Genomic DNA, 25047 nt, shown 5'->3' on the forward strand with positions numbered 1-25047 from the left:
CTCCAGTGATCCACCCACCTTGGCCTCTCAAAGTGCTGGGATTAGAGGCTTGAGCCGCCACGCCCAGCCACGAGTCACTTTTCTTCTCAGCAGTCTGCAGCTGCGTTCCCTCTGCCCATCCCCAGGTAGCAGGGTTCCTGCAGGTAAGGCCTGTTGCTGTCAGAGGCCAGTGGCTGCCCTTGCATAGCCTGTTGACTCAGGCCTTTCTGGACCTTGGATGTAAGGACTTGCCTTTCCACCCAGATTGCCCCCACAGAACTGTCCTGATGTTTCCATGGAAAGCCCGCGTGGTGTTGAGCAAGCAGGCTGCCTTCATGGCCCCTGCTCGTCCAAGCCAGGGGATACCAAGGCAGTGGGTCTGCAACTGATTTACAGGGAAGCTTCAGGAAAGGGAAAGAGAAAGAGAAAGGGGACAGGGGAGCAGGGCAGGAGATGCATTCTGAGTCCCAGCGCCTGACTGGTAAAGTGAATGGGTTGTGTCTGTGACGGGGGCAAGGCTGGCAGGGGCTGCCTTTCCACCCTTCTCCTCTGGGATGCTGTGTTTATTTACTGCTCTGGGCATCCCTGTTTCTCTTGGGAAGTCACTCTTGCCAGAGGCGGAGGAGGCTGGCAGGCTGTCACCCAAGAATGTTCCCCTGCATCCCACTGCCCCCACTCCCACCCCACCCCACCCCGCCTGCAGTTAGAGCTCTAGGGGACCAGCGGGCTGCAACAGGAGATGTTTTTGGAAATAAAGAAGAAGTGACTCTGCAGGTGGTGACGGTGGCAAGGTCTGAGTGGTCAACCCGAATTGAAACTTCCTCTCCATCCCCTGTTCCTGTTCTGAGCCTGGAACGGGGGTGAGGACTTGGGGATTTGGAGACCTAAAAGTGAAAGCAGCAAAGCAAATGCGGCCAGATTTCCCCCTCCCTCTCCCCACCCTACCCCTAACAGACAGCCCCCACTGAAGTAGTGGTGACGTGAGCCAGGCTTGGCAGTGTCACCACGTGGCACCTTTTCGTTAAGGACCATGATGGTGGCCCTGGCCCCACCTCAGACGTGCCACTCTCTGTTGCTCCTCCCGCAGGCTTTCACTGGTGGAGTCTGTGTCTTGCCTCTTCAGTGTCAGCTCTCCTGTCACCTCCACCAAGAAGCCTTCTGTGAAGCACACCCTGCCCTGTCTCTAGACCAGGATTACTCCATCTCAGCCCATTCTGGCCTGGATCATTCTTTCGTGAGGAGCTGTCCTGTGCATGGTAGGGTATTTGGCAGCATCCCTGGCCTCTGCCAACTCCATGCCAGCAGCACCTCCCCTCCAGCTGTGACAACCGAAACTGTCTCCAGATTGTGTCAAATGTGTCTTCGGGGGTGAAACGGTCCCAATCTCCTCTTCCCCCATGGAGAACCCCTGGACTAAATCACACCCTCTGTTCTGTATTCTTCACTCTCTGAAATGGTTTGGTTTTTCTTCTCTCTTGGTCCCAGTAGTACGCCCCCTGGCAGCTCATTATCCTCACCTGAGCTTTTGAAACTCCCAATGCCCAGCCCCACCCCACATGATGAAATCAGAATCTCTGGAATATGGGTGCACATTAGAGAAGTTTCCCAGGTGAGCCTGCCAGGTGGCCTGTTTGAGGCTCACTGCTATCTCCCCCCGGAGGAAAAGCCATTAGATGGAGGGCCGGGGCAGGCTTTGGTCAGTACATAGAATAGGGCCTGGTGCCTGGCAAGGACTCAGCGCTGTAAGAGTCAATGAATAAAGAAACACTGCAGAAAACCCATCGTCACTGGTAGATGTTTGCAGGGATTCTTTCATCTTTGCCATTTATTTATGTATTTATTTATTGTTCGAGACAGAGTCTTGCTGTCACCCAGGCTGCAGTGCAGTGGCAGTCGCAGCTCCCTGCAACCTCCGCCTCCTGGGTTCAAGTGATTCTCATGCCTCAGCCTCCCGAGTAGCTGGGACCACAGGTGTGCGCCACTATGCCCGGCTAATTTTTGTACTTTTAGTAGAAATGGGGTTTCACCTTGTTGGTTAGGCTGGTCTCCAACTCCTGGCCTCAAGTGATCCACCCACCTCAGCCTCCCCAAGTGCTGGCATTACAGGTGTGAGCCACCATTCCTGGCCCCATTTATTCAGTCATTCATTCAACAAACATTCATTAAGGGCTTGGTAAATGCCTGGTGTGATGCTGAATGCTGGGGAGGCAAGGATGAGGAAAACCTGGCTCCTATCTTCTGGGAGTCTCCAGTCTCCTGGGAGGCACATAGGCGGATGCACAAGGTGGCCCGTATAGTGAAAGAATTGCTAGGCTGGAGGTATGCAAAAAGCAGCTAGGACATAGTATAAGCAGTGCCTGAAATGACACTAGAAGGGAGCCCAGTGTCTCCCAGTGAGGTGTTTTACTTGCATTTCACACTTGAACGCCATCACAACCCTGCACCATTTCCCAGCTGAGGAAACTGAGGTTCTGGGAGGTCACCTAACTCCTTGGGGTTACCTGCCCATCTGTAGCCCAGCCTGGTCTCAAACCCAGGTCTGTCTCGCTCCAAAGCCCGTATTCTTTCCAACATACAGTGCCTTGTCCAGAGCAGAAACTAGAACGCAGGGCCGTGGATTCCCTTGTGCACACAGCAGCCACTCTGTTGCCTCAGTACGTGCATAGCATAAACCCAGCCCCAGCCATCCCCCAGCTGTAGACTCCATGTGTGTTCCTGCCCATGGTAGGTTACCTCTGAAGTCCCTTCATCTCAACTCTTGCATTCTGTGACACTAAGAATCAGGCTGTCTTAGTTTGGGATACCCAGATGCAGACCCCAAGGCAAAGCTTCAAGTGCAAATAGTTTATGTGAGAAGTGAAGGAAGACCTGGGTTGGGGGTTGGGGGTGGCAGGAAGTGAGACCTGGAGAGAAGGAAGCCAGGAAATAGAACGTTGTCAAGCAGGTGACCACAGTGGGGAGCTCTGGGTGCCAGCACAGATCACACGCCTCAGCGCTGTCCCACCTGAGAACTGAGACCGGCATGACCGATTCACCAACTCCCATCAGTCACTGGCCGTGGGCTGCTCCCTGAAGGGGTGTCATTCTCCCGTACTTCAGGCCTGGCATGTGGGGAACAAAGTGGCCACTGAAAATCAGAGGGCCCCCCCCACCCCAGCAAGGAAACACAGGTACCAACTGTTAGAAGTGAAGCCGATGTGCACTGAGGTGGGAAGGACAGGGGGTCATGGGCCAGCCCCACAGCATCTCCTACGGACTCAGAGGAACACCTCATGAAGATCTTTCTTTTTTTAAAAGTTGTCAGTCCCACTGATGGAGCACCTGTTGTATACAGAGCTCCATGCCAGGTTTAAAAGTTCGAAATGAAACATAAGAGCCTCTGTCCTAACGGAGCTGGCTGTCATGGGTAGATTGCCAGAGCAGGCCCGTATAGGCATCATCTCTCTACAAACATTGACATCGAAATGTCTAAGTCGCATCTCCTCAGCCCAGCAGTTGTGGCTCCTCATCACTGGGACCCGGCCTCAGCTCTGTCATTACTCCTCCCTGTCCCCTGCCTCGAGTTCTCTGCTCTGGGATTTTTGAACTGCTTGTAGGACCTGAACAAAAAGTCCTTCTCTGTTTCCCTCTTCCCTCTAAAGCTTTGCATATTCCAGTTCCTCTTCCTTGTTGCCAGAATAGTGCTCCATATTTCATGAGTCTGGTTAATATCACCTCCTCTGGGAAGCCTTCTCTAACTCCCATTCTCATCACTAGTTCCCAGGTAAGCTTGGCCTTTGCACAATTTCCTGTTCTTATTCCTATCAGATTAATCATCACACACACGACTGTAATTGCCTTTTTACTTACCTGCAAGCTTTCAGGAAATCAAGGATGAATGAGTCACTTTCGATGGCATTAAAGTAAGGCTTGGGAATGAAAGCTCGGCCTGAATCTGAAACTCAGCTTAACTACTTCCTAATTGTGGGGCTTAGGTTGAACTGTGTGCCTCAGTTTTTCTCTCTGTAGAAATGGGCCCAGTAAGACTTCCTTTACAGGGGCATTTGTGGAATTTCTTGGTCCCTACCCAACAGAGCCACCTAGAAAAGCAAGAAGAAACCAGGGAGCTGACAAAGTCATCACAAGTTTTATAATCCAGAAAAGGGATGCATCTGCCCAGGTCAATTTGTATGCATTACAGAAAACTCATGAACACTGCCCGGAACACAGTGTGTGCAGGCACCAGAGTTAGGGTCCCAGCAGGAAAGAGATGGTACACACAGAGTGGCGAGGACTGAGTAAATGGAGGGCCTGATTACAGAGAAGAGTGCAGGGTTAAGCAAAGCCGACAAGGGAAAGGGAAGCACCAGGCTCACAACAGCTGAAAGTCCGACCTCCCCTAGGCCTGAAGGTCAAGACGAAGAGTGGCCACTGGATCTCAGGCAAGGTGTAGCTGTGGGAGAGTGACTGTCCCACATGACACTGAAGAACAGTCATTTTACACAGCTGACGTTTACCTTGTGCCGATTATGGCCAGCCATTGTTCTAAGCACGGTAACTCACGTCAGCCTCATTTATGGAGTATTACTGTTTGCCCCATTTCACAGATGGGAAACCTGAGGCACAGAAAGATGAAGTAATTTTCTCTAGGTCTGATGATAGGGGAGGGGGAGTGGGGATATATACCCCAGACCTCCCGTCCTTAGACCCTCTGATCTCATGCCAGTTCGTCCCACTGGTAGAGCTCACTGGTAGAGGGTGGAGGGCGAGGATGTGCACTCCCACAGTCCACAGGGTGGAGAAGGGTGGACAGTGGAAGGGGACCTTGGTGAGTGGGAGCTCCTATTTTCCCTGCTGCTGCTGCTGTTGCTATTGTTGGATCATCAAAGCCTGGGACAATGCCTGGCTCCTACTGGGCAGGCGCAGGTATTTTCCAATCGAATGAATGAACCATTGATCTATTAACCACAAATTATAGCCACACCACTTGCGCCCTGCATAATGTATTTATTGAAAAATGAAATTGAAAATATTATCCTTTTAAGCTTCTGGTAATGGAGGAAATGGTTCATTCCTAAGAGTTTTAATAATATTACATTATTTATTGACTCAGGGAACTCTTTTTGACATTTATTCAGGATTTCCAGACTGCATGGGAAGAAAAGCAAAAACACTGTAATCAGCGTTACAGGTAGAAATAAAAAAAATAGAGTTTTCTTTTCAAATTGAAGTGTTAGGCACTTGAAAATAGCCTTTTACTTTAGACGGAGAGCTTAACACTCTGCCTAAGACATCTAACCGGGATTTGTGGAAACCACGTGTTATGCCCTCAGCACAGTGTCAGGAGTGAGACTGTGGTCGGTGATGAGCAAAGGGCTTAGGACTGACAAAGGGTGTTGGAGGCCAGGCTGGCCACATACAAGTCAGGAATAAGAACTGATGCTTACTGTGCACTTTTATGTGCCGGGCCTTCTCCTCAGATATATAACCACCTTCTAGGGTGGATACTGCCATTAGACCCATTTTGCAGATGAGCAAACCGAGGCACCGGGAGAATAAGTAATTTGCTCAAGGTCACTCAGGTAGTAAGTGGAAGACCCCTAACTCTGGACACTATCTCTTAACTGCTGTGCTTACTCCCTCTTTATTAGAGAATGGTAGAGGTGAGGTCTCAGCTTTACCCCTTTCATTTTACAAATGAGGCTCAGAGAGAGATAGTGCAACTTGTCCAAGGTCACCCAGCCTTGTTACTGGGAAAGTTCAAATGGCCTTAGTGCCTGCTTCTAATTCAGAACCATCCTGTCACCTTGGGCAGGTCACCTTTTTTCAGTTTATCTACTCATCTGTAAGATGGGGCTAATAATTATGCCTTTAAATACTTTTAAGAGATTAATGATCATTTCTATCTTGATGCCACTTAGATGTGAGCACCAAATATATATATATACACACACATATATATATATATATATGCCTCAGGTCAACTTCAGGGTTTTAAACAACAATACTAGTAGCGTATTAGTCCATTCTCATGCTGCTAAGAAAGACATACCCAAGACTGGGTAATTTATAAATGAAAGAGATTTAATTGACTCACAGTTTAGCATGGCTTGAGAGGCCTCAGGAAACTTACAATCATGGGTGGAAGGGGAAGCAAACATCCTTCTTCACATGATGGCGGGAAGGAGAAGTGCCAAGCAAAAGGGGGGAAAGCCGCTTGTAAAACCATCAGATCTCATGATAACTCACTCATTATCACTAGAACAGCAGCATGGGGATAACCGCCCCCATGATTCAAGTACCTCCCACCAGGTCCCTCCCATGACATGTGGGAATTATGGAAACTGCAATTCAAGATGAGATTTGGGTGGGGACACAGTCAAACCATATCAAATACTAAGTAATAATAGCATATAGAGCACGGGCTGTGGTCAGGAGAGTTCAAAGCACAACGGTTAACCCGTGTAATTCATTATTTATAATCCATCATTCTCACCACACTCCTTCCAGATTTACAGCTGAGGAATCCATTACTGAGAGGAGAGTGACCTGTCAGATTACCAAAGATAGTAAGTGAATGCCCTTACCAAGATTTGAACCTGACTAGTTTGAGTTGGAGCTCCAAAGCACTAGCTAGACAATTAACAAATACTGTCAAGGTTGTTTCATTTTGTGCTGCATGCACTTTTTCTCCAGCAATAACTATAGTCACAAAACAAAGGGAGACTTATTTCTTATAAAAGCTGAATCTGGAAGGGATTGGTCTTTTTTGCAACCTCCTAACGGAGATGGTGATAAATGCCATTAGTTCCATCTCACAGGAGGAGAGACCGGAAGCTGTGAGGTTCTTGGAAAGGAATAGAAGGGCCCGGGAGACTCAGCCCCTGAAGTGATGTTGGCAGTTGTATCATAACAGAGAGATGGGAGATGTCTGCAGTGGCTGGAGAAGGACAAACGTGAAGACACTAGAAAGAGGAGTTGGGGCCGGGTGCGGTGGCTCACGCCTATAATCCCAGCACTTTGGGAGGCCGAGGTGGGCAGATCACATGAGGTCAGGAGTTCAAGACCAGCCTGGCCAAAATGGCGAAACCCCGTTTCTACTAAAAACACAAAAAAATTAGCCAAGCATGGTGGTAGACACCTGTAATCCCAGCTACTAGGGAGGCTGAGGCAGGAGAATCGCTTGAACCTGGGAGGCGGAGGTTGCAGTGAGCCGAGGTGGCACCACTGCACTCCAGCCTGGGCAACAGTGAAACTCCATCTCAAAAAAAGAGGAAAGAGGAATTGGCAACTAACCTCACAGGGAAAAGAAAACTCACTTCTGCATAATCCCATGCTGGTATTTAGTTATGCCCACTGTGAGTGCTTTTAGACAACAAGCAACCCAGAAACCAGTGTGCCTGAGGGAGCCCGAGCCACACCCTTGCCCCACATGTCACGCAGGGGGCCTGAAGTGTAAGAGCAGGACCTGGACAGAGGCAGAAGTGAATTTGAATGCTGGCTTTGCCCCATGCCAGCTATGTGACGTTAGGCCACTCTGCTGCCATTTCATCATCTGTAAAGGGAGATCATCATTATATCTACGTCATCCAAATTGTTTGAAGCGTACAATAAATCCTGTAGTTAGAGAAGTCTCTGTGAGTTTTCAGAAAGAGTTAGAAAAGGTTGACTTTGGGGAGTGTGTTGGGTAGGGGAGGTGGAGGGCTACTTTTCATTAGAAGGTGATGGTTTTCATTATAAGTCCCGGTAGTGCTTGATTTCTTGACCATGGGCATGTATCTCTCTGCTTAAAAAAAAAAAAAAATATATATATATATATATATATATATATTTTAAAGCCTCTGAAGAGATCATGTAAATCCAGCATTGTGCACAATGTTTGGCAAAGAGTAAGAGCTTAATAAATGGCATAAATGAAGACCTAAGTGCCAGCCCTAGAGGCCGTCCAGTGTGCAGGCTTAAGAACTGGCTCAGCTACTTATGAACTGCAGTGACACATAAATACCCTTCATCTCTATAAACGTTAGTTTCCTTTTCTGTAAAATGGGGGGTAGTAACCCCTGCTTCCTTGGCTTGTTTTGAGTATTAAATGCGACAATATAGGGAGAATGCTTGGCTCAATACCTGAGACCTTGTACACATTGGTGATCACTATCACTGTGGTCAGAGATAATGTGAAGCTGGGAGCTATAGTGAACAGGTTGGATGACAGATACAGTTTCCTAAAGGATCTCAGAAGACAAGAAGAATGGAGCAAATGCAGCAGTTCAGAGAACAGCATCGAGTCCCACATGAGCAGGAAACGCGGCCCTGAGATGTCACGTCCTGCGTGGGTGAGGCTCTGTGGACGGCAGGTCCTGGAAGGGCCAGCAGTAAGGGGCAGGATGTATATACATTTTTAAACAGCATCAGTAGCAGAATGGTGTCCAGTCAGTAGCAGCCCCTTTCCCCTGGGGTCACAAACCTCACTGCAGAGTCATGCCCATCAAAATGGGCACGCCAAAGAGTGTTGTATGTGAAGTGGAACATCCACAGACTAGCATGTCAAAAGGGAGTGGCTGGGATTATAGACAACTTGGATCGAGGGTACCAAAAGTTTTACTTTTTAAAATTGGGAATGTGTGATGTTAGAGTTTTAGGGGTCAGTAAATGGCACAGCCTTGTTACCTGGCCAGGTTCAGAATCAATGGAGACAGACATAGGAGTTGAACAGGTGGAAATCGAGATATCGACTTTGGGCTGAGTGCAGCTTATACCTGTAATCCCGGCACTTTGGGAGGCTGAGGTGGGTGGATTGCTTGAGCTCAGGAGTTCGAGACCAGCCTGGGCAACATGGCAAAACCCGGTCACTACAAAAAAAAAAAAATTAGCTGGGTGTGGTGGCACATGCCAGTGGTCCAAGCTACTAGGGAGGCTGAGGTGAGAGAATTGCTTGAGCCCAGGAGGTCGAGGCTGCAGTGAGCTGAGATTGTACCACTGCACTCCAGCCTGGGTGACAGAGCGAGACCCTGTCTCAAAAAATAATAAAATTAAAAATATCTACTTTGTTACTGACAGAACCAGACTAGAGAATATGATGCAGGTTTACTGGCTTGGTGGTCTTTCTAGTGCTCCCTGCCCTGCATCCACGCCATGGAAGAACCCGACAGGGGGAACTGGGAACCTGGCAACCAGACACACTCGCCCAGGGCCAAGGCCACTGCCACCCTCTGATAGGGGCAGACAGAACAGAAAGAGAGGGCCCATCTGTGATGCTTGCAGGAGAGTAATGTTTGAGTTGAGAAATGGTCTGTGAGTGGCCATCACCTGCCAATCAGGCCTTTACTCCACTTTCAGGGGTGAAGAGAAGGAAGGCAGGATGGTAACAGGTCCAGAGCCTTGACATAAGGACCCTTTCTCGTGGAAAGAAAATGTGTGAGGAGTAAGAATCCTCCTTTCACGTTTAAGAAGGCTGCCAAGAATTTAATAAGTACTCGCTTTGTGTATCCGTGCTCTTCATGCATTCATTCAATAAATCATCAAATATCTATTGATCACCTGTTTTGTACCCAGTTCTCTTCTCAGGCTCTTGGGTTCAAAACTTCTCTCACGGAACTTACATTTTTGGCCTGGGGAGAGACAGACAGTAAGCAATAATCATAATAAGTAAGGAAATCATAGACTATGCTAGAAAGCGATCATTGTTATAGAAAAACAATAGTAACCTAAGACTTGAAGGAAGTGGAGGAGTGAGCCCTGGGGCTTTCTGGGGAAAGAGAATTCCAGGCAGAGGACAGCTGGTGCAAAGACCCTAAGGTGGGAGCGTGCCTGAGGGGTGTGAGAAAAGCGAGGAGTCCAATGTGTGCAGCAGAAAGGGCCATGCGTTCTGGAGATGTGGGAGCCAGATGGAAAAGAGCCTTATGGGCGATGGTCAGGACCTCATGCCTTTCAGTGAGTGATGCGTTATGTGGTTCACATCCTGTAGCAACTCTGTGATAGTTGTCCTTACTTTCTTTACGTGAATAAACTGAGATGCATTGCCAAAAGCCCCGTTTATTTTATAACTGAGAAAATTCATACCCAGAGTAGTGAAGCAACTTGCCCAAGGCCACAGAGTGGGAAAAATGGCACGGAGCTGGGGTTTGGGTCCCCTGATTCTTGGTGCAGAACCCTTTCTCCCACGTCTCTGCTCCAGAAATGTACTTCCTTTGAAGGAAGCGACTCTGGGCCTCTCTTGAAGATTCAGATATAGATCCTGGAGCTCTTAACACTGTGCTTTGCTGCCAGATCTTCTATGTTGACTACAATATTTCCTTCCTAGGAAGAGGTTTAATGTGGAAAACCTGAAAGAGGCTAACACATTAAACACGTATGTTAGTAAATCCTGGAGGAGGGAAGGAAGGCCATTGACCAGTGACATGGTGGTGACATAAGTCGTAGTAAATACTGATACCAACTGATTGCTTCCCATGTGCCTGGCCCTGTTGTAAGCCAGTGATGTGTGGTAGTTTAAGCATTCCTTACCACTACTCTAAGAAGCAGGTACTGGGCCAGATGCGGTGGCTTCCACCTGTAATCCCAGCACTTTGGGAGGCTGAGGCGGGCGGATCACCTGAGGTCAGGAGTTCAAGACCAACCTGACCAACATGGAGAAACCCCATCTCTACTAAAAATACAAAAGTTAGCCAGAATGGCGGCACATGCCTGTAATCCCAGCTACTCGGGAGGCTGAGGCAGGAGAATCACTTGAACCTGGGAGGCAGAGCTTGCGGTGAGCCGAGATTGCGCCACTGTACTCCAGGCTGGGCAAAAAGAATGAAACTCCGTCTCAAAAAAAAAAAAAAAAGAAGAAGAAGTAGGTACTGTTACTACCTTCATTTTACAGTTGAGGAAACTGAAGCAAGAAAGATGAGCTAATGTGCCCAAGGTCACTCTGAAAGTCATAGCCAAGAGCATGTGTCCATTTCCCATGGGTGTCTCGGGAATGCATCAGAGCCGCCTTTCAGTTTCCTGTGTTGTGACCTGAAAGATGTACCTCCGTTATAGCCTCCCATCAGACACAAAGACTTTCAGAGCTCGACTGGCATGATGACTTTCAGACACCTCCCATGAAAGAAGTCGCCGAGTAGATGCCGTATCTTATCCCCTCTCTGACGTAGAGTATGAGTGTTTCCATTTGCTGTTATTTGAGTAGAGAAAGAAGTTATCTCATGGATTGAAAACAGGACTCAGTACACGTTGAATATCTTTTATCCAACATTGTTGGGACCAGAAGTGTTTCAGATTTTGATTTTTTTTTTTAATTTTGTGATATTTGCTGAATACATACCAGTTGAGCATTTCTAATCCAAAAATCCAAAATACGAAATGCTCCAATCAGGATTTCCTTTGAGCATCATGTCGGTGCTCAAAAGTTTTGGATTTTAAAGCATTTTGAATGTCAGATTTTTTTATTAGGGATGCTTAACCTGTATATGCTAATCTGCTCATTATGATGATGATTGGCATTTATGTAGTGCTTATTCTCTCCAACAGACTATCACATACAGTCATTACATCATTCAGTCCTCCAAGGATTCTGGGCGGTAGACATTCTTGTCCCCATTTTATAGATGAGAAAGCTGAGATGAATCGGTGAAGGCTAAACGATTTGCTTAGTTATACTACTGATAAATTTCACAGAGAGAGAAGACTAGAACCCCAATCCAGACCCAAAGTTCGCACTGCTGATCTATGCTGGCTGAACAGCTGCACTCTGAATATAGCCCTTGCAACTCCCAGAGGCAACAGGTCATGAAGAGCCAGGGCAGCTTCCTGGGGGTATCTACTTAGACTCAAAAAAATATTAAAGAAGCCAGTTGCTAGGATTGGCTCTCTACTAAAAAGGTTGTTTTTATTCTCCGGGAACTGGCTGGCTGCATCTGTTTCACTGTTGGATTGCTGAAGGGTTGACACCCACTGGCCACATTTACAAGTTCGTGTTGATATTACTGTTGTGAAAAAGCACATATTGGTCCTCACCATTTATATGACTGTGATTATTTTTCTCTCTCCCATTTCACGCAACTTTTGCTCACAGCCTACTTGGCATAATTGACACATTGGCTCAGGCCACCAAGACTGCCAACTTGGAGCCTTGGATTAGTTAGATCAGTTATGACAGATGTGATTATTTACAAGAAAATAGAAGTCACTATAATTAAACCTTCTAAGGAGTACATTTGGGTGGAGAATGAGAAAGCACAAGTTGAATCTGGCATGATGTGTTTGGATTTCAGCCCTGAGCAGGTTCTTCTCTAGCCCATGAAAGGAGGTGTTGGGGTGTCTGACACCCTCTGTAGACACTGCCATCTCTCAATTCTGCTGACACAGCTATTGATAAATGGAAAGACCAGGTGGTAGAGCTAGCATTAGATGGGGTACCCAGTAGAAGTGGGTTTAGTTCTCAGCTCAGCCACTGGTCCCTGGCATCAATTTGTTTTTTTAATCATAAATGGGGGTAAAAACATAACCCCTACCTCATCCTGGATCTGGGAAAATTAGCAGTGATAAAGTAAGACAGGTGTCAAGCATTGTGCCCAACATAGGCACTGAGTATTAGATGTTCCTGCCTTTCTTGAGCCCACAACTTGATCTCCTTGAGTCTCATTTTTCCATCAGAAAATATAGATGATAAGCATCTTATACAGTGGATGTGAGGGTTGGAGGAAATGAGGTATATGAAAGGGGCTTCATAATCATTTGTTGCTGTTTCATACCTGTCTTTCTGTTATTAGTTTTATACATGTCTCTTAATAGTTCCCATTTATTGTATGCACCATGGGCCAGACACTACAGTGGGCAGGGTTGGCTTCTCCGCTAGGTTCAATAGGCACAGTGCATAGAGTCTGATACTTTGAGGGGCCCAGAAAATGCTCATTTTTATTGCTCTTAAAATCAGAAGGAAAAAAGTGAATATAATAACAATGAATATAAAATCAAATATAAAAATAATAAATACAGGCATACCTCATTTTATTGCACTTCGCTGTATCACGCTTCACAGATACTGTGTTTTATAGCAAGAGAACTAGAATTAGAAGTGGAGTCTGAAGATGTGAATGAATTGCTGCAATCTCATGATAAAGTTGAACAGATGAAGATTTGCTCCTTATGAATGAGCAAAGAAAGTGGTTTCTTGAGATGGAATCCACTCCTGGTGAAGATGCTGTGAACGTTATTGAAATGAGAACAAAGGATTTAGACTATGACTTAAACTTAGTTGATAAAGCAGCCGCAGGGTTTAAGAGGATTGACTCCAATTTTGAAAGAAGTTCTACTGTGGGTAAGATGCTATCAAACAGCATCGCATGCTACCTACAAAGCTTTTGTGAAAGAGTCAATCAATGCATCTAACTTCATTGTCGTCTTATTTTAAAAAATTGCTGGCTGGGCGTGGTGGCTCATGCCTGTAATCCCAGCACTTCAGGAAGCCGAGGCAGGCGGAACACCTGAGGTTAGGTGTTCAAGACCAGCCTGGTGAAACCCCGTCTCTACTGAAAATACACAAATTAACCAGGTGTGGTGGCGCACACCTGCAGTCCCAGCTACTAGGGAGGCTGAAGCAGGAAAATCACTCGAACCCGGGAGGCAGAGGTTGCAGTGAGCTGAGGTCATGCTACCGCACTCCAGCCTGGGCGATAGAGCAAGACTCCATCTCAAAAAAAAAAAAAAAAAAAAAAAACGGAAATTGCCATAGCCACTCCACCCTTCAGCAACCACCACTCTGATCAGTTAGCAACCATCACCATTAGGGCAAGATCTTCCACCATCAAAAGGCTAAAGGGGCAGATTATTATTAGCATTTTTTAACAGTGAAGTATTTTAAATGAAGGGTGTGCTTTTTTTATGTATACTGCTGTTGCTTATTAGACTATAGTACAGTGCAAACAAAACTTATTGCACTAGAAAATAAAAAAATTCGTGTGACTCACTTTATTGTGATACTTGCTTTATTGCAGTGGTCTGGAACTGAAGTCTCAAGGGCTCCAAAGTATGCCTGTAATAATAAACGTAATAATGAATCTATCTTTTTTTTTTTTTTTTTTTTGAGACAGAGTCTTGCTCTGTTGCCAGGCTGGAGTGCAGTGGAGCGATCTCGGCTCACTGCAACTTCTGCCTCCTGGGTTCAAACGAGTCTCAATAATGAATCTGTCTTATATCCATCTTTATACTGATAGAGTTGTAAAGCCTCATTTTTATTTATTCTTTTTTTTTTTTTTGAATAGAGGAAGGCACCTACAAAATCAAAGTGCCAAGGGCTCACAAAAGTCACATGCAGCCTTGGTTGTAGGAGCTTTACAAATATTAGCTCAGTCATTCTCAGAAAGGTTTTTCTAATTCTCATTTTAGAGATGAGGAAACTGAAGCTCAGGGAGGCTAAGAAACTTATCCAAAGCCTATTAAGAGGCTATGTTAGTCAGACTGGGCTGACAGCTGTAACAACCCCAGAATTTAAATGGCTTAACACATTAGGAGTTTATTTGTTATTGCCATAACAATTCAGGGTGTATGTTTGGCAGGCAGTATTCTACACAGTGATTCAGGGACCCAGGCTCCTTTCCTCTGGTGGCTTTTTCTCCCTCGAGTCCTGGGAGCTCTGCATGCAGATGGTGGATGGAGAAAGAGAGAGAACAAAAAGTGGGGGATTTTTATAGGCCAGGCCTGGAATTGGCCCACATCACTTCCACACACATTCCACTGGCCAGAATGCAGTCACATGATCATAGCTAACTGCAAGGAAGGTTGGAAAATGTAGTGTAACTGCATGCCTGGGCTAAAGAGAGGAACACGGATCCTGGGGAGTACTCGCAGTGTTAGATTCCAGCCCAGGTCTTCTGCACACAATGCCCGCGTGCTTTCCACACCCTCCTTAGCTGATTCTTATCACTCTGAGCTCCCACAAGTCCCCTTTAGAGGCCCTTTTATCCTGCCCCACCTGCCCACTCACTGTGCCCAGCACCAGACCTTTGCCCACTCAGGATCAGTTGCCGTTTGAGGCACTAGGAAGAGGCACTGGGGAGCTTCCCAGGCCAGCTTGGGGAGGCTGCAACCAGACGTTATGCTGTCTGTATCACCCAATCCCAGGCCCACAAGGCACTGCTGGGCACATGCAGAAGCCAGGGACTACCTCCTCAGCATGGGAAAAGCAGGCTGCAAAGAGGGTTTCAGAGGGCCAGGAAGGAAGAAGTTCAAACTGAAGTCTTGGCTGCACTATGAACCTTGGGCAAGGCATCAGCAGTAAGGGGACAGTGCCAGATGATCCTGCAGCTCTAAAATACCACAGTCCTGGGATTACTGCCTCTTGCCAGAAGTGAACTGTGTGGCCCCGCCCCTAACCCATCAAGTGTGCTGCCTTTGGACACCCATAATCCTACAAGACAAAGCTTCAGGAGCCAGCTGGAGGCTAGATGGCCTATGGACACTTTCCTGTAACTGCTGGGCAGGCCTGGTGACCCTGGCGATGGCCTGGTGATGCTGGTGTTGGTGGGCACCCAGCTCCTCTAGGATCAGGCCAAAGCTGTCTATTACGAGATCCTTGAGTGGAATCAGCATATCTCCCTCCTCCAGGAAGCCTTCCCAGATAGCTCTGCCCTCAGTGGTCCCACCTCTTCAAAGCTCAGGGCCCTTGTTATCATTCAACCTAAAAGTCCTGGCTTGCCTCATAAGATTTCTCATCATCACCCCCTTTTTATTTGCTCTTGGCCTCGGAGGCAAGGAATCCAGGACCACGTTTAGAGCCAAGTGAGTCAGGGACTCTCCTGAGCACTCTGTAAGTGTCATACGCTGCAGGGCATTTGGTCAATTCTAACATTTCATCCAGATTTACAGTCGAACTGGGTTTTTGTAAAGAGAGAGTTGGCATCCAGGCAACATCCTTCTCTTTATTTGGAGTTGAGAAGAGCACACTAAGGAAAATTTAAAAAACAAAAAAACATTTTGCCCATAGTCATCTGAAATGTTCACAATCGTATCCTCATGTCTGCAAGGCGAATATGACCACGTTTCATCCCCAGGTCTGTGTTGGACACAGCACAGCCCCAGTCAAACCTGGTCACCTCCCTTTGCTGCCATTTGAGATATGATCGATGCTGGACCCGCTCCCTCCTCCCTCTCTGCCTGGTTTCTCGCCCCTCAGATCAGGCTGTGACTGTGGCTAGCTTGAGGGGTGGCCATGAGGTCTAAATGAGGGCGGATCTATATGGAGACAGCACTTGGCCCGGGGCTCTCCCGCATTCCCTGTTAGTCTCTCACACAGGCACAAAACCTTGCTTTAAAAATGTGTCTTACGATGAAACTTGGCATCCAGGACGCGCCCCGTGAGGAATTTGTTTTTGTTTTAATGCCGAGGACGTTTGCATGAAAACAGGATCTTTGTTGCTTAGGAATTGATCAACTCCTGCTGCTGCTTTCCCCTGCTGAAGCGCCAGTCCCATATTTGTCACAGGAAAACGAGTAACTATAGGGATGGCTGGGACCTCCACAGATGGAGGACAGCGGCTGCTCAGGGGGACGCAGAGGCCACGAAGCCAAAGGAGAGAATCAGGAACCCATCTCAGGCAGAAGCAAGCTCGCAGGTAGCCACGTCCTTAGCCATAGGACCATAGCAGGAGTGAAGATTTTTTGTGGGTCTAGTTTGTTCTAGCTGCTCAGGGGAGAAGAGAAGGAAGAGGGAAGGCGTTAAGAAGCAGCCTCCACCTGCAAGGAGCTGTCTTGAAGGACAGACGGGAAGCCAGTGCATGAGAAGACAGTGATTGGACCCAAAGTAACAGTGAAGACCCCAAGCAACTGAGAGGAACCAGTGCCTGCAGCAGGGAGGCTGGGAGTGAGACTGGGATCTGCTACCTACCCACGAGGTCACCTTGTGCAGGCTGCCTGACCACTCTGCACCTCTGTTTCCTCACCTACAGAATGGCACTCTCCCACGGGGGCCTTATGGGATGCTCCGCGCTAAATGCATGGCATAGAGTAAGCACGCCAGCAGTCCAGACTGTTATTCCAGCATGTGTGCTCGTACTAGATGCTCTCCGTCCTCAGGAAGAGATACCCGGATGGCCATAGAAGGCTTTTTAGAAGAAGGACTTGAACTTGGTTTGAAAGGAGGAGAGAAAGATGAGCAGAGACCTGCGAACAAGAGTGCTCTTGGTGTTTGAGTGGCCAGACCAGGACATATCTGCATCCATTGCAGTCAGTTCCTAAGGAGATTTTCCAGGCACTATCCAAGAAACCAAAGTAGAATTGCCCGCATGAAATTGGAGGGGGTGTCCTGCTCCATAGGGACCACAGTTCATTTTTGGCCTCAGCCTGGCCCCACAGGCATCGGCATAGAAAGGACAAAGTTGGCCGGGTGCAGTGGCTCACGCCTGTAATCCAAGCACTTTGGCAGGTTGAGGCGGGCGGATCACGAGGTCAGGAGATCAAGACCACCCTGGCTAACACAGTGAAACCCTGTCTCTATTAAAAATGCAAAAAAGTTAGCTGGGCGTGGTAGCAGGAGCCTGTAGTCCCAGCTACTCGGGAGGCTGAGGCAGGAGAATGGCTTACAGGGAGCCGAGATCACGCCACTGCACTCCAGCCTGGGCGACAGAGGGAGACTCCGTCCTAAAACAAAAAAAAAAAAAAAAAAGAAAGGACAAAGTTGAGGAAAGCCCAGACTGGGCACTCCACTGGGTCAGGCCCTTCCTTTGCCTCCAGGCTTGGCTTCCAGAAGGCAGTGAAGTGGTTACATCCAAATACCCACAAGAGGCCGGACACCTTTCTCTCCCGTATCCTAAATATATGCTAATCAAAGCTGAGAGCCTGCAGAAAATACCTGCTTGGCCAAAGCCCCACACCCTCGCCTTGGCTGGCCTGCCCACCCTCTCCAGGCCTCCCCTCCCATCTGCCTAGCTAAGGGCGTCCATAAATCCAGCTTTCAGAGCTTTCAGGGGTTGGCGAGACTGCCGTGGACCTCAGTCACATCACGATGGAAACAATTGAAAACCACTTGGCAAAAAGAAGGGGTGATCTAATGTTTGATAGCAAGAATACAGTTTTTTTCCTTGCCATTCTTACTCAAACCCAGGGGGAATAGCCAGCTGCTTTCCAGTCCCTGTCAGACCAGTACCCCCAGGGTCCCTGACTCTTGTCCTCTGTTCCAGAGGAAGTCCAGGCTGTGGGGCTGGCTGTGGCCTCCTCGCAGGTCAAGGAGGAGCAGAGCTGGCCCTGCCTTTCTAACTGGCCAGGCTGCCTTGGGCCCCTCAGAGGCGAGGAGATGGCCACAGGGGCCTGCGGAGAAACCCATATATAGAGCCTGGGGAATGTGGGCCTCTGGCAGGCGGCCTGGAAAAAATGGCCGTGTTCTGAGGGTGAACGCCGCCGAATTATAAATAGCACCCGCCTCCCTCCCCTTCAGGCTTGCTGTGTCTGTCACTGGAGAGTTGACAGTTAAAATTCAAGAGGACTGAACAGGACAAGGGAGCGGGAGCGGGGGATGGGGGAGATGCCGGATTGTGCAGGAAGCTCAGCTGCTGTCTTGGGATTGATACGGAGAATTGTCACCAGACGACGGGGCTGAGAGAGGGATGCATTTGGGGTGGCAGAATGACTCCTGATTTTATGCATTTTTATAAGCTGAGTAAGAATGGAAGGAAAACTAAAGGAAGCTTCAACTCCACGAGATGGTTTTATGGGTGCTTTAGAAATAGGAATAAATAAAATAAAAATAAGAATTTAAAAATAAGAATAAAAATCAGCTGCCTTTGAATATAAAAGGTGTCACCCTGGTTCCAAAAGGTCAGCTACTCTGGCTTCCAAATCAAAGCCTCCGGCCAGGTGCCCACACAGGCCCATGCCTTGAGCCTCCTGCCAGAAGGTTTCTTAGTGTGTTTTTATGTCTCCCTGACATGGAAGCAGCAGGGGTGTCTCCACCTGCTCCGAAAACCTCTGCACGTTGTGCTTACCCGGCAGAGGGTGACGATTCAGGAGGCATCAGAAATGAAGAAAGGAAGGAGTGTGCAGCCCTCGCTGTGGAAAGCCACACAGCCGTTCACACCTGGGTAGCAGGGAGGGGTGGGCAATGTTCCCGCAAATTCGAGATTCTGGAGGAGGGGTGCGCTGGTTCTGCAGGGACCAGGAGTCCCTCTTTGTGTCCTTGGCTCTGCTGGCAACTCCTGGGAACCAGCTGCCAGGTTTCCTGACTTGCTGCCCAGCCCTGCATGGACGGGAACTAGAGTTCTGCTGGGCACTGGGATGGGATGCAGTGGAGGTGCCCGGGGGCTTGTTGGGGGCTGGACCAGCTCCATGGGCATCTGTGCCTCCTCCGTGGGCATGCTAAGTTCTAGTAAGAGCTTATGGCCTTTGTTTGAACTGTTGGCGCTTTGGCTTCCATAGCAATGATTTGCAAATAGGTTAATTTATTGGCTTCTCTCCTCCTGCCTTGATAAATTTCATATCTTACGTCCTTTGAAGCCTCATTTGAAATCAAACACTTAAAAAAAAAAAAAAAAAAGGAGCACGCAAGCCTTTGTTATCTTTTGGACACTTCTCAAAAGAAGATCCCTGGACCCCACAGGACGCAGGCAACACACAGATGTGAGGTGAGAGCGGGTAGACATTGGAACTTGACACACGGTGATGCTACAGGCATGACTTTATTTATTTATTTATTTATTTATTTAGAGATGGAGTCTCACTCTGTCGCCCAGGCTGGAGTGCGGTGGCACCATCTCGGCTCCCTGCAACCTCCAACTCCTGGTTTCAAGTGATTCTCATGCCTCAGCCTCCCGAGTAGCTGGGATTACAGGCATGCACCACCTTGCCTAGCTAATTTTTGTATTTTTAGTAGAGACGGGGTTTCACCAGGTTGGCCAGGCTGGTCTTGAACTCCTAACTTCAAGTGATCCACCTGCCTTGGCCTCCCAAAGTGCTGGGATTACAGGTATGAGCCACTGTGCCCAGCCTAGTGTGACTTTAAAACTGTGCTTCTAGGAGCCGTATTGAGAGAGGATGCTTCAGAGGCCCAACAGAAAGGGGCCTTCCAGACCCTCGCTCCTATGTCAAGCAAAGCAGCTCTACTCTTACTGCTATTAGGTATTAGATTGCATTTTGAAAAAATGAATTTCGTGCCTTAAAAAGCTTGGAAACCAGTATCATAGCTTATCCCATGATTTTAGTGCTAAGTGAACAAAGGCCCAGCGAGGGAAAGGGATTTTCCAAAGGTCAAGACCTCCACTTGGGTTGCTGCTGTGATGGCAGCTCTTGTTTTGGGAAGGGAAATCCCAGAGGTTGGAACCAAAGGGGACCCAAGAGAGCATTTTATCAACCCCCTCCCTTCAAAACCTGAGGCCCAGGGGACAATGGGATTTGCTCAAGGACCAGCAAGTAGCAGACCTCAGACTCAAAGCCATCTCATAGGAGGCATGCTCATAAAAGGAGGCCTGATGTGCCATAAAATCTCCACATGGCAGGATTTGCCCTGATGGAGACAGCTTCCCGGAGGAAGTGGTAACTGAGCTGAAAAGATGACTGGTGACAAGAAAGTGACGAGAGCCTCCCAAGCAGAGAGACTGCTCCTGGGTTTGGTCCAGTGCTCATCTCCCCACTCCTGGGAAGCAGAGGTCTGGAAAAGATGACAGCTCTCAGAGGGTAGACTGTTCCCATCTGTCTCTGCATTGACTTCTTGCCGGGGGCAAAGTGGGAAGCCAGCGACATCAGCACCTGCCAGGTAAGGCCTGTGCCTGGGCTATCGGAGTGGTCCTCCGGTGGGTGTGGGGCCTGGCGGATGGTGAATGGAGACTGCTCCCGAGGGAGGCATTTCTGCTGGAGCTGGGCAGGCGGTGGCTCGGGATGGCAGGCTGGAAGGCTTGCTGCAACAGGACTTGAATACATAATGTACCTCATCCGATTTCAGCTGTGAGAAAGTCCAGACAGCCTCCTCTAGACAGGAAAGGACATTGCAGGGACAGGTGGTTCGTTTTCTGTAAAATTCCCTATGAGCTCCTCGGGGAGAATGTTAGTAACTCTCTCAGGACGTGTCCTTCCCATGACTACAGCATGTGTCCTGGTCTGGGTCCCAGATCTTGTGTCTGCTCTTTGGGTGTCAAATTTATTCCTTTATCAAGACAGAAGGAAATCTTGGGCAAAGATCCCTGGAATTGGGGACCTTGCTCATTGTCTCTTGGCCACATGTTCTTTACAACAATGTAACAGCCTAGGAGAAGGATTTCTGTTCTTATACTCAGCTCTCTCTGACATGTGAAAAACTAGCATCTGCTCAGGCCTGCAAAGGCCATCTCGTCTAACCATGGGTTAAATGTACTCTCCATCTTCGTGAACCCTGCAGAACCAGCATGAATCCAGGGCAGCTGGGGAGAGTTTGTGCAGTGCTTTGCCAATCCTGAAGTCAAGCAGAGACCTCCCAGTTGGGGGTGGATGATGAGCCTCCTATATGAAAGGTCTTACTTTGCATTTATGAGATTCAGAGTCTCCGTTCTAACATGAGCACCCGGGTCTTGGAAGTATGAAGATCTCACTTTCTACTCTGACTATCTCCATGCCCACGTTTCTCAAAGCATGTTCTCAGAAGCAGTCCTGCAGGGTGCTCTGTGACAAAGAGGTTCCCTTGTCATTTCAGTTTGGGAAATGCATACTGATCTAATGCATATTAGATCTCTGCTCAGATATGGACACCTCTGAGGGGTCTTCCCAGACCAGTTATGGCCGCTGTTGACACCTTCTACCCACTCATCCTGTTCAGTTCTTCTTCAGAGTACTTTTACCTCCTGATTTCATATTAACCTGTTGACTTTTGCGTAATCTGTCTTCCACACAGTAACAAAGCTCTACGCTGTAGGGCGCTTGCCTGTTTTGTTCAGGACTGTATCTCTGGCACCTCGAACACTGTCTGATTTAATAAAACACTGTGTCCGACGAACACGTGAATCAATTCAGACATTCGAACCCTCAGAACTCCCCCACATATAATTCTGTTTAATTTTGTTGAGCTCAATATATTTTCAAACTTCGTTCCCGTTTTCTTTCATGCCTGTCTCATCTCATCACTTAGTCCTGAGTCAGATCTGACCCTGGGAGGCTGGCCTTGTCCGCCCTGTGGAAACCTGCTCTTTCTCATCACCAGGATGCATGCTCTTTATGGCATTAATGACTGGCAGAAATTAGCTTGTGTACTTAGAAGTTCACCTGTGCACTGGCTGACTCCCTGAGCTCAGCTCCATGAGGACAGAGAACAGAGCCTGCCCCATGCACCATTGACTCTAAGTGCCTAGAACATACAGGGCCTAGGAGATGCTCCGTAGTGATTTGCTGCATGGAGAGATCTCTGAATGAACCCTCACCCATAGCCCATGGAATGGAAATTCCAACCGAACATGCTCCGGGACGTGCTGTTCTCTGTCAACCCTCGCAACAAGTTGTCAGCCATTGTACAGTGGCTCTTCCCCTCTTCCGTCAAAATACAAAATGTCAGAACTGGAAGGTACCTTAGATACCATCGAGCCCAATGCTCATGTTTTTCAGAGAAAGAAACAGACGGTCAAAGAGGATCACTGGTACCAATATAGGGCCAGTCCCCTAGGTCCCCCATCTCTTGGTCTGATTCTCCTCCTGTATTTTCTATGGCTGCTGTGACAAATGACCACAAACTGATGATAGAAAACAACAGAAATTTGTTATTTGACAGTTCTGGAGTTTAAAAGTCCAAAATGGACCTCACTGAGCTAAAATTAGAGTGTCGGCAGGGCTGTTCCTTCTGGAGGTCAGAGGGAGAATCATTTTCTTGCCTTTTCCAGTTTCCAGAGGCTGCCCATGTTCTTTGACTTACAGCCCCTGTCCATCTTCAAAGCCGGCAGTGATCAGTTGAGTCTTTCTCCAGCCACATTATTCCAACATTGACTCTCCTGCCTGGCTCCTTCACTCATAAAGATCCTCGTGATTACATTGAGCCTACCTGGTTAAGCCAGGATAATCTCCCCATCTCAAGATCCTGAAACTAATCGCATCTGCAGTCCTTTCTGCCATGTAAGGGGATATAACTGCAAGTTCTGGGGATTCGAATGTGGACATCTTTTGAGGGTGACGGCACTATTCTGCCTGCTGCACCTCCAGTCACACCATCTGCCTGTTGGTATATCCTCAAGCACATGCACATTCTTCCCCGATGACCCCCACACCTTCTGTGCCCCATTGTCGCAGTGCTTGTGCTTTATAGCTGGCTTAGTTCCTGGCTGCCTGGCTGGGTCATGACTCCCTTACGGCCGGGGCTTGGTCATCGTTATACTCAACCATCGGCACATCCCTGGCACTTGGTAAGCATGCGGGTTGTTCTGGCTGCCTTGGCTGAGCTAGAAATGCCGTGTCTTCCTACACCCCATCCCTGTTCTTGTTCAGTGAACTTAAACCGCCTCCCTCCAATTCCTGGTTTTCGAGCTCTGCCATGGGATCAGGCCTCTCTAAGGTCAAGAGAGATCCTGGCCACTATATTTTAGTCTATATTTTTAGTCTCCTGACATATGAAGGTATGAAAAAATATTGAAACCAGATTACAAAAATGGCAGGTTTGTAAAAATTTAAATCAACAAGCTGGCTCTTTTGACATCTAAAGTGCTAGGCAATAGAATGGTGCTGTGGACTAGTTTATCACAAGGTTTATATTTAAGATATATTATTTAGGGTATCCTCTAGGTGGTACTGTCCCAAATTCAGACTGCTTCATTCAGTTATGTCTTGCATGGACTGTGTCAAAAGTTTAAATTCATGTCATTTCATGAATGAGAGATCCAGTCCAAGAAGCTCTCCTATTCACATCCCCTGTCCTCAGGTCTCTGGCACTTTGAGAGGCCCTGCTTGGAATCTCTATTTTATGCATTATGTGCTTTTCTGTGTCTTTATTCTACTTTACAATAAAAATACATCTTAAAAATCATGAATAAGCAACACTGAACAAATGGAGCTTCAGGTCCTAGAGTAAGCCAAGAACCCTTCACTTCTTTCCTGAGCTCTTTTGGGGCTGCTCTTATTCCATCCTTTTCCCCCAGGCCTCCTGCCCACCACAAGCGCCTCCACACCCTACAGCATCTATGGCCTGGACTTGTCCATCTATGCATTCATTCGCTCATCTACTCATCAGGTAGTTATGATGGTCCTCCTGTATTTAATGTGCCCTGTACCCCGCAGGTTGCCCTTGATGACACACACTGTGATATAATAAAAATTACACAGACCCAGATGTCCAGCAGAGAGACCTGTACTTGTCTTCTCTCTCTCTAGTCCTCAGATTCCTTATCTGCAAGGTAAGAAGCCTATCCTAGGCCAGGCAGGCAAAATCAAATGCATACAAGGGCCAGGTACATCAATGGCATGAGTGAGCCTAGCCAGAGGTAAGTAATAGGGAGTGGTGGTGACTTTGGCAAATTAGAGAGCCCACATCCAGTCCAAAAGGGACGATTGCCACTGAGCCCTGGCTCATTGTTTCCATGCAGTAATGTGGGCTCAGTGATGCCAGATAGTCCCTTTTTATTTTTTTCAAGAAAGATGGAAATCGTTATTTCCATGAGACATGTTCAAAATGTTTAAACCATTGGCTGAGGCAGGCAGATCACCTGAGGTCAGGAGTTCAGACCAGCCTGACCAACATGGTAAAACACTGTCTCTACTAAAAATACAAAAATTAGCTGGGCACGGTGGTGGGCACCTGTAATCCCAGCCACTCAGGAGGCTGAGACAGGAGAATCACTTGAACTGGGGAGGTGGAGGTTTGCAGTGAGCCAAGATCGCACCGTTGCACTCCAGCCTGGGTGACAGAGTGAGACTCTGTCTCAAAAGAAAACCCCCCAAAAAAAAACATTGAACAGGTCAAAGAAAACCTGTCCGAGTGCTAAATTCAGCCCCAGTCACCAGTTGGCAAGCCTTGAGAGACTTGGTAGATTGCAATCTGGCTTTCCCCCTCTTTTGTGCATACCTCACTTCCTTTTTACCTGGATGTGTGTCTCTCCCCCAGCAATCAAGGTACATAGTTATGGTTAAGCTGGTTGTCCTGGGAAGATAGTCGATGCTCAATTAACCAACTTATGCCTG

General features: G+C 47.8%; 1 protein-coding gene across 5 annotated transcripts in view; it reads left to right on the forward strand.

Moving 5' to 3' along the window:
- ZHX2 (zinc fingers and homeoboxes 2) overlaps nt 1-25047 on the forward strand; it is a 193881-nt gene that overhangs the window by 20735 nt on the left and 148099 nt on the right. For 2 of the 5 annotated variants that reach the window (XM_065519570.1, XM_065519569.1), the window contains exon 2: nt 1067-20680. The exons of the other annotated variants lie outside the window; for them this stretch is intronic. The gene's annotated coding sequence lies outside the window, so the exon portion shown is untranslated. The remainder of the gene's footprint in view (nt 1-1066; nt 20681-25047) is intronic. 5 annotated transcript variants of the gene reach the window in all.

The sequence above is a fragment of the Macaca fascicularis genome, chromosome 8 (assembly GCF_037993035.2).
Source record: "Macaca fascicularis isolate 582-1 chromosome 8, T2T-MFA8v1.1".
Lineage (NCBI taxonomy): Eukaryota > Metazoa > Chordata > Mammalia > Primates > Cercopithecidae > Macaca > Macaca fascicularis.